We start from the raw sequence: 7,129 nt of genomic DNA on the forward strand, positions 1-7,129 counted from the left end.
CCAGCTCCTCCGGGGGAATCCTAAGGCGTTCCCAAGCCAGCAGAGAAACATAGTCCCTCCAGCGTGTCCTGGGTCTTCCCCGTGGCCTCCTCCCGGTGGGACGTGCCTGGAACACCTCACCAGGGAGACGTCCAGGAGGCATCCTAACCAGATGCCCGAGCCACCTCAACTGGCTCCCCTCGATGTGGAGGAGCAGCGGCTCTACTCTGAGTCCTCCCCGGATGACTGAGCTCCTCACCCTATCTCTATGGGAGAGCCCAGACACACTACAGAGAAAACTAATTTCAGCGGCTTGTATCCGGGATCTCGTTCTTTCGGTCATGACCCAAAGCTCATGACCATAGATGAGGGTAGGAATGTAGATAAACCGGTAAATCGAGAGCTTTGCTTTTTGACTCAGCTCTCTCTAACCCACCACAGACCGGTACAGCGCCCGCTTCACAGCAGACCAATCCACCTGTCGATCTCCCGCTCCATCTTTCCCTCATTCATAAACAAGACCCAAAAATACTTAAACTCCTCCACTAGGGGCAGCACATCCTCCCCAACCTGGAGAAGGCACTCTACCCTTTTCCAGCTCAAGACCATGGTCTTGGATTTGGAGGCACTGATCCTCATTCAGACTGCTTCACACTCGCCTGCAAACCGCTCCAGTGAGAGCTGCAGATCACGCCCTGACGAAGCCAATAGGACCACATCATCTGCAAATAACAGAGACGCAACCCTAAGGCTACCAAGACAGATCCCCTCAACACCTTGTCTGCGGCTAGAAATTCTGTCCATAAAAGTTAAGAACACAATTGGTGACAAAGGGCAACCTTGGCGGAGTTCAACCCTCACCGGAAATTAGTCCAACTTACTTTTGGCAATGCGGACCAGGCTCTGACACCGGTCGTACAGAGACTTAACAGCCCCTATTAAAGGGCCCGGTACTCCATACTCCCTGAGTACCCCCCACAGGACCCCCTGAGGGACACGGTTGAAATCCTCCTCCTCCAGTGACTCACCCACTGAGAAGCCCTCTCTGGTGATTGGCAGCTCCATAGTCAGAAACGTGGCATTAGCCTGGTCTGATTCGAAAAGACGGCATCCATCCCACTTTGGATGGTGCAGTTCTTCTTTCTAGGAATCTGGCCACATTTATTGTTCTCCAAAACCCTGACCACCCAGGGTGCAGACCAGGAAGAAGACATGGAATTTAACAAAGTCTCTGCAGCTTCTCTACTGTTACCCACTCATTACTCCATCCAGTGTCTTGCCCACAACCCAAATCAATTAAATTATAAAATAATCCCAAAGTAGTAAACCATGATAATCTAATTAAAACAAAATAACTCCAATTACAAAAAAGTTAAAACAATTAAATGCTGTTTATTTAACACTTCCCTCAAAAAGTCTGTTAATTGTAGATATTGTTTTCTGCCCAACAGCAATGGTGAACTGCAGAGCAGCATTTTATCTCCAGCAATTATAGCTTCTAGGATAGAGCTGTCAATCTGGTAAAGAATCAGTTTTTTTTTGTTCCAAATTGTTAAGGTTAACTGTTTTTTGAATTGCAACATAAAACTTACTAAAACTATCACATATAGTAATGATTAAAATGTGACTAAATCTAATAATAGTTTTCGTCACAAACTAAGACTAAATCTAAGATGGCTGTAAAAAAAACAACACTGCGTGAGACAGCAACAAGTTAAGGATTTTTTTTATCATTAGAAAAGGTAGGTTGCCTGGGTGAGAGAATTAATAGTTAGATGCTGATTTGTTTACTAAAAGGGAACAAAAAAAAAGCTTAAATTTGAAGGCAAATCAAGTTGGAGCACTGGTGGTAGGCACTAGCATAGAAGTCGGTGCACTAGTTGTATTTTTGTCATCTTTTTGATTGTGTTTCTCTCTTGTGTCCCCCGGTGCATTCTTTTGTAATACACGATGCCAATTGAATGCGTCTCTACGTGAGCTGTCTTTTGGACGGAGGCTTGGTTTATGTCCCAAATATATTTTTATGATCTGTTTTGGTGCGGTCCAACATCCTTTGGATTCTAGCTGGTGATTATCATCCTGGCCTAGCCGGTATCATACAAGAATTAAACTGATTGCATATAGCATGTTTGTGACCTGTTGGTTAGGTTTTGTCAGCTGTAGATCTGCTGAGTTAGCTGCTAAGCTATCAGTTGCCATGACAACTCAAGCACTGCATCCCCACAAAATCACTTGTTTAAATTCAGTTCTCTGTTATCACATCAAATGTATTGTGTTAAGTGCTAATCTTTTATTAATGGACTAAGTGATATTGTTAGGAATCCAGTGTGTGTGGGCTGTGTTTGTTTTTTGTGTACTCTCCATCCACCACCAGGTGGTGCCCTGTTCTCTTTGGTCCTCCCACACAACTGCGGCTGGTTGTGCTCATTACTGAGGAATCTTAAGTGATGGACTGCCACTACCTCATCGCCAGAGTGTTTGCCAGTGTTTGCCAGGTTCTCTGAGTGGTTTCCTGCATGTAAGTCACATCTCTTAAAAATATCATGACAGATATTTAATTAATTTGACTTACACCAAAGACTACTGTTACACATCTGTTTGCTGTATATCATTTATGCTGCTAATCTGATAGACCTCCCTGCTGTGCTAACGGATGAGCTAATGAACTGAACATTATAGGACTATACCTCAAGAACTTATTTAAATCCTTTTGTTGACTGATTCTTTCATTTAATCTGTGTTTATTCCAGTAGCTTGTAGTGTTTGCATAGTTTATTAAACATAATAATATTTTGACGGTTTATTTGAAGGTTTATTATTGTGGTTGTCTGTTATTTAAAAAGCAGTGAGCTATTGTCTCTAAGAGCTGAGCGTACTTCCTTGGAGGAAGACAACTGGCTTTTATGATGCTTTAATAAGACCTGGTAATTGAGCAAATTGTCGGTTATCATTTAACTAATGGTCATTACTTGATTTTAGCCTTGAATAAATTTCCAGTTCTAGCTATTAGTAGATTCATAATCTGCTGGTTAAATTGCACAACGATAACATCAAAGAGAATAGCCTATCTAAGTTTAAACATCTGGATAGCAAGTGTAGATTTTTAACCAGCACTGATCACCCAACAAAGCCTGTTGTATTGTCTGATTATTTATTATTTTAGAAACACACAAAATGAGAAAATTAGGCAAAAGGGACTTACGCAAGGTTGCTTCAGTCGGATTTTTGTGAGCTGTAGTCATCGAGGATGATGGACCAGGTTGTAGCTCACTACTGCCACTGGACATTATCATAGCTGGACCTTCTGTTTTGCCATTCTTAGTGCTTCCCACTTTGAAAAATAAAAGTCAAGAATAAACAAAAAAAAAAACCCTATTCTGGACATCAGTTAGCTTTGAAAACCAGTATTTTTAACCGGCACCTGATGGTGACATGGTGCTATGGTCACGCAGTGGTTTTAGTGTAAGAGAGCTTTTTAAACTATAATATCAGGAGTTCCCAATTGCATTTATGTGGAAAACCTGTTCTTCCATTTTCCCATCAGACATTTGACATGGATTTTAGCAGTAGTCTAGTTGTAAAAAAAGCATCGGAAGCATGCATAGCCTACTAAATCTAGTCTATTAACCTAAAGCAATATGCATGGTATGGTTGTTCCATGTCAGGTACTACGGTCATTGACCTGTACCAAGGCACCTTACAGTAGAACTGCAGTCAGTCCCTGGACTGATATGGCTAACTGCCCCTACATGGTTAGGATTGCTAGTACTGCCCCTACATAGTTAGCATGGCTATGACTGCCCCTACATAGTTAGCATGGCTATCACTGCCCCTACATAGTTAGCATGGCTATCATTGCCCCTACATAGTTAGCATGGCTATTACTGCTCCTACATAGTTAGCATGGCCGTGACTGTCCCTATATAGTTAGCATGGCTATGACTGCCCCTACATAGTTAGCATGGCTATGACTGCCCCTACAGAGTTAGCATGGCTATGACTGCCCCTACAGAGTTAGCATGGCTATGACTGCTCCTACAGAGTTAGCATGGCTATGACTGCCCCTACAGAGTTAGCATGGCTATCACTGCCCCTACATAGTTAGCATGGCTATGACTGCCCCTACAGAGTTAGCATGGCTAGCACTGTCCCTACATAGTTAGGGACTCATTTCCCACTGGGATCTGCTTCATAGTCATAGTAGGACACTTCTTTGATTTTACTTTTGCTCATGCAACTCATAAGCCCACAGCTCGCCAAATGTTGAAAAGGCAATATTATTGGCATTACTTTTTATATGTAGTAGAAATTTTACACATTCAGTAATAAAATTACAAAGGGGATGGCATGGGGGGACAGTCATTTAAGAAGGTGGAAGAGGGATGCCATCCCCACCTCATACCCCCTCATCTTGAGTACTGGATGTAAGGTTGAAACAATGCTGTGGGCCCAATGTTGAATTAGCAGTGGATTATGATGCGAAAATGAAAGTAGGATTTACATTAAATCCTTTCTCGATTTAACATTATCACTCAACATTGAGCAGATATTGGATAATGGTTACTAGCCGACAACTTGAAACCAACTAAATGACAATGTCAGATTAATGTTAAAAGCTTTACATTTAACCAACATTAGCTTTTGATGTTGTGTTAAGGTTGACTTTTGGTTCTCCAACATTTGAACCCATATCTAACCAAGAATCATTGTTAATACAACATACTGCTAATGCCGGGTTAAGGTTTTATATAATTTAGTGAGATTTTCAGACCAAAAAACTTGTTAAAAATATGTCTCACTCTGATGAAGTTCGTCGATCAGCTCTTTCAGTTTGGGGTATTTCTCTAAGATGAAGTCCTGCTCGACACATTTCCAAAAATCACGGATGGGCTTCTCCTTCTCAATCTGTTCCAGAAGATTATAAACTTGAGCATCGTCTATTGTCTTCCCTTCCTGTGTTTATAAATGACAAAAAAAAGACAAACACAAAAAAAGTTATAATGTAAATTTAATAAGATGAATTAAATGAACTGGAATTCAGATATTTAAAGACACTGTAAAGAAACAAACTTAACCGTGGTTTGGACGATTGGACATAAACAGGGCTCTCAAGTTTTGAGCTGAGCTTGGAGTGAGAATTTGAGCACTGACCAAAAAAAATCACTATTTTTTAATCATAAGCAGACCAAATTGATACTTTTCTAAAATCATTAATAAAATTTTTTATATGAAAATTGACAGATTATGTCCCTTAAATCATTTTCCCAAGTTTGTTCGATTACACTGATTTCCATTACAATCTTTTACTGAGTAAAATACCAACAAATATTGGTAATATCAATCAATATTTTCATGCAAATACACCTAGTGTAAGAAGGACAAAACATTATGAAACAAAAAATAAAATTTGAAACTAAATACATACACATAGATATAAATAAATACACATAATTTATAAATGCATAATTAAATGCAGAGATAAATAAATAATACTTCATAATCTGTGCTATTCCTCCACTGTCCTCATCGTCAATTCTGCATGTTTTGCATTGTGGTTTAACCTGTATGAGAGTATCTGATGGGGACGCCATTTTTAGGAGGGAGACTGCCCAGTTTGGGGGACATATGCATGAGCATAACGGGGGTTGTGCATGGGACATGTGCCCTGCACTTTCCCTATCTGCCCAGTGCACTTTGATCAGCCATTATAACAGTTAAACAGTATCTTCTTTTTCCAAGCTATCTTGGAATGAACCATGAGCATACACATGCTCATGCAGAATTTTGACACGAGACGTTGTGTTGAGCAGTGCTTTATGTCGTGAGCATCAGAAAGTTTAGCAATCCAGTAAGCAAGAAGCAAACATAGATTACGGCAGCTGGTTGAGCTTGGGTAGCAACTTTTTGTTGACCGTCATGTATGCATTGTCCAATGTATCCATGCCCATATCCAACCTATTAATGTAAGTACTGTTTTGTATTAAGAACATGAAATGAGAAAATAAAAGGACATCATTGTGTGTAATGGTTCAGAGTGACACATCATCAGTAACCGATACACCGTGTCTGAGTCGGCCGCAGCGTTTGGATAGAAAATTCTAGTTGAAACGCCGCAATACCCAGCACACACATTCTAACTCCTGCCCTCTGGCAGCATCACCAAGCACCGGAACTGCTTCTTTCCCACAGCTGTTAAGCTTCTGAACGTGGACTGCCTGATCCTGACCTGTTTTAGGCCCCAGAGCCGCATGTTTCTTTAAATAAACACTCTGACCTGTCTGCTTAAATCCTGGATCCTACATTCTGAGCCTTCTGACATTATAGCTGTATAAAAAATGCAAATCCTTTATCCGTCTTATCTGTCATTATTTATCCTGCAACCTTCTGCCTGCATCTAACCCAGGGTTATGTGTGTTGAGGCGGGTTGGGTCAGAGAGGGTGAGAGAGGTATAATTAAATACCATCAACTTTGTTGTTATTGTTATTGTGATGTCAGCTGAGTTTTTATATTAGCTCAACGCAGCTAACTCTCCACCAGAAATTAATCCTGCCGCCTTCTGCCCACTCTAATTTGTTCCATCAGCCCTTTTGAAAACAGTCCACATATTCAGGTTGCACAAGCTATGGCGATCGCAACCACCTCAACAACCCGCCCTCTCAATAGTTGGCAACCATGTTGCCTTTGCTTTTTTCTGGATTGGTTGAATTGTGTGAATGACAGATGAAAGATATGAATGATATAAAGTTGGCCATTCCAGAGTGAAAAACAAGCCTAATAAACAGAACACAGTGTACAGGTGACTCTCTGGGTGGGTATTGCCACCAGGACTGGGTGGGACACGCTTGAACATCAACCAAAGGTGTTGGGTATACACAACATTATAGAAATGACAACCCAACAGCTTATGTTGGGTTGTGGAGAGTGTGATCTCTTCATCTGCATGGGTAACAGTATCAGAGCTAATGACTTAAAAAAGTTCAACAAGCTAATTAAGAAGATCTTTTCTGTTCTTGGAACTTTTCTAGAANTCCATCATCTGCATGGGTAACAGTATCAGAGCTAATGACTTAAAAAAGTTCAACAAGCTAATTAAGAAGATCTTTTCTGTTCTTGGAACTTTTCTAGAACCTCTGGAGATTATTTTACAAA

Source organism: Cyprinodon variegatus, unplaced genomic scaffold, assembly GCF_000732505.1.
Source record: "Cyprinodon variegatus isolate N-32 unplaced genomic scaffold, C_variegatus-1.0 Scaffold133, whole genome shotgun sequence".
Taxonomy (NCBI): Eukaryota; Metazoa; Chordata; class Actinopteri; order Cyprinodontiformes; family Cyprinodontidae; genus Cyprinodon; species Cyprinodon variegatus.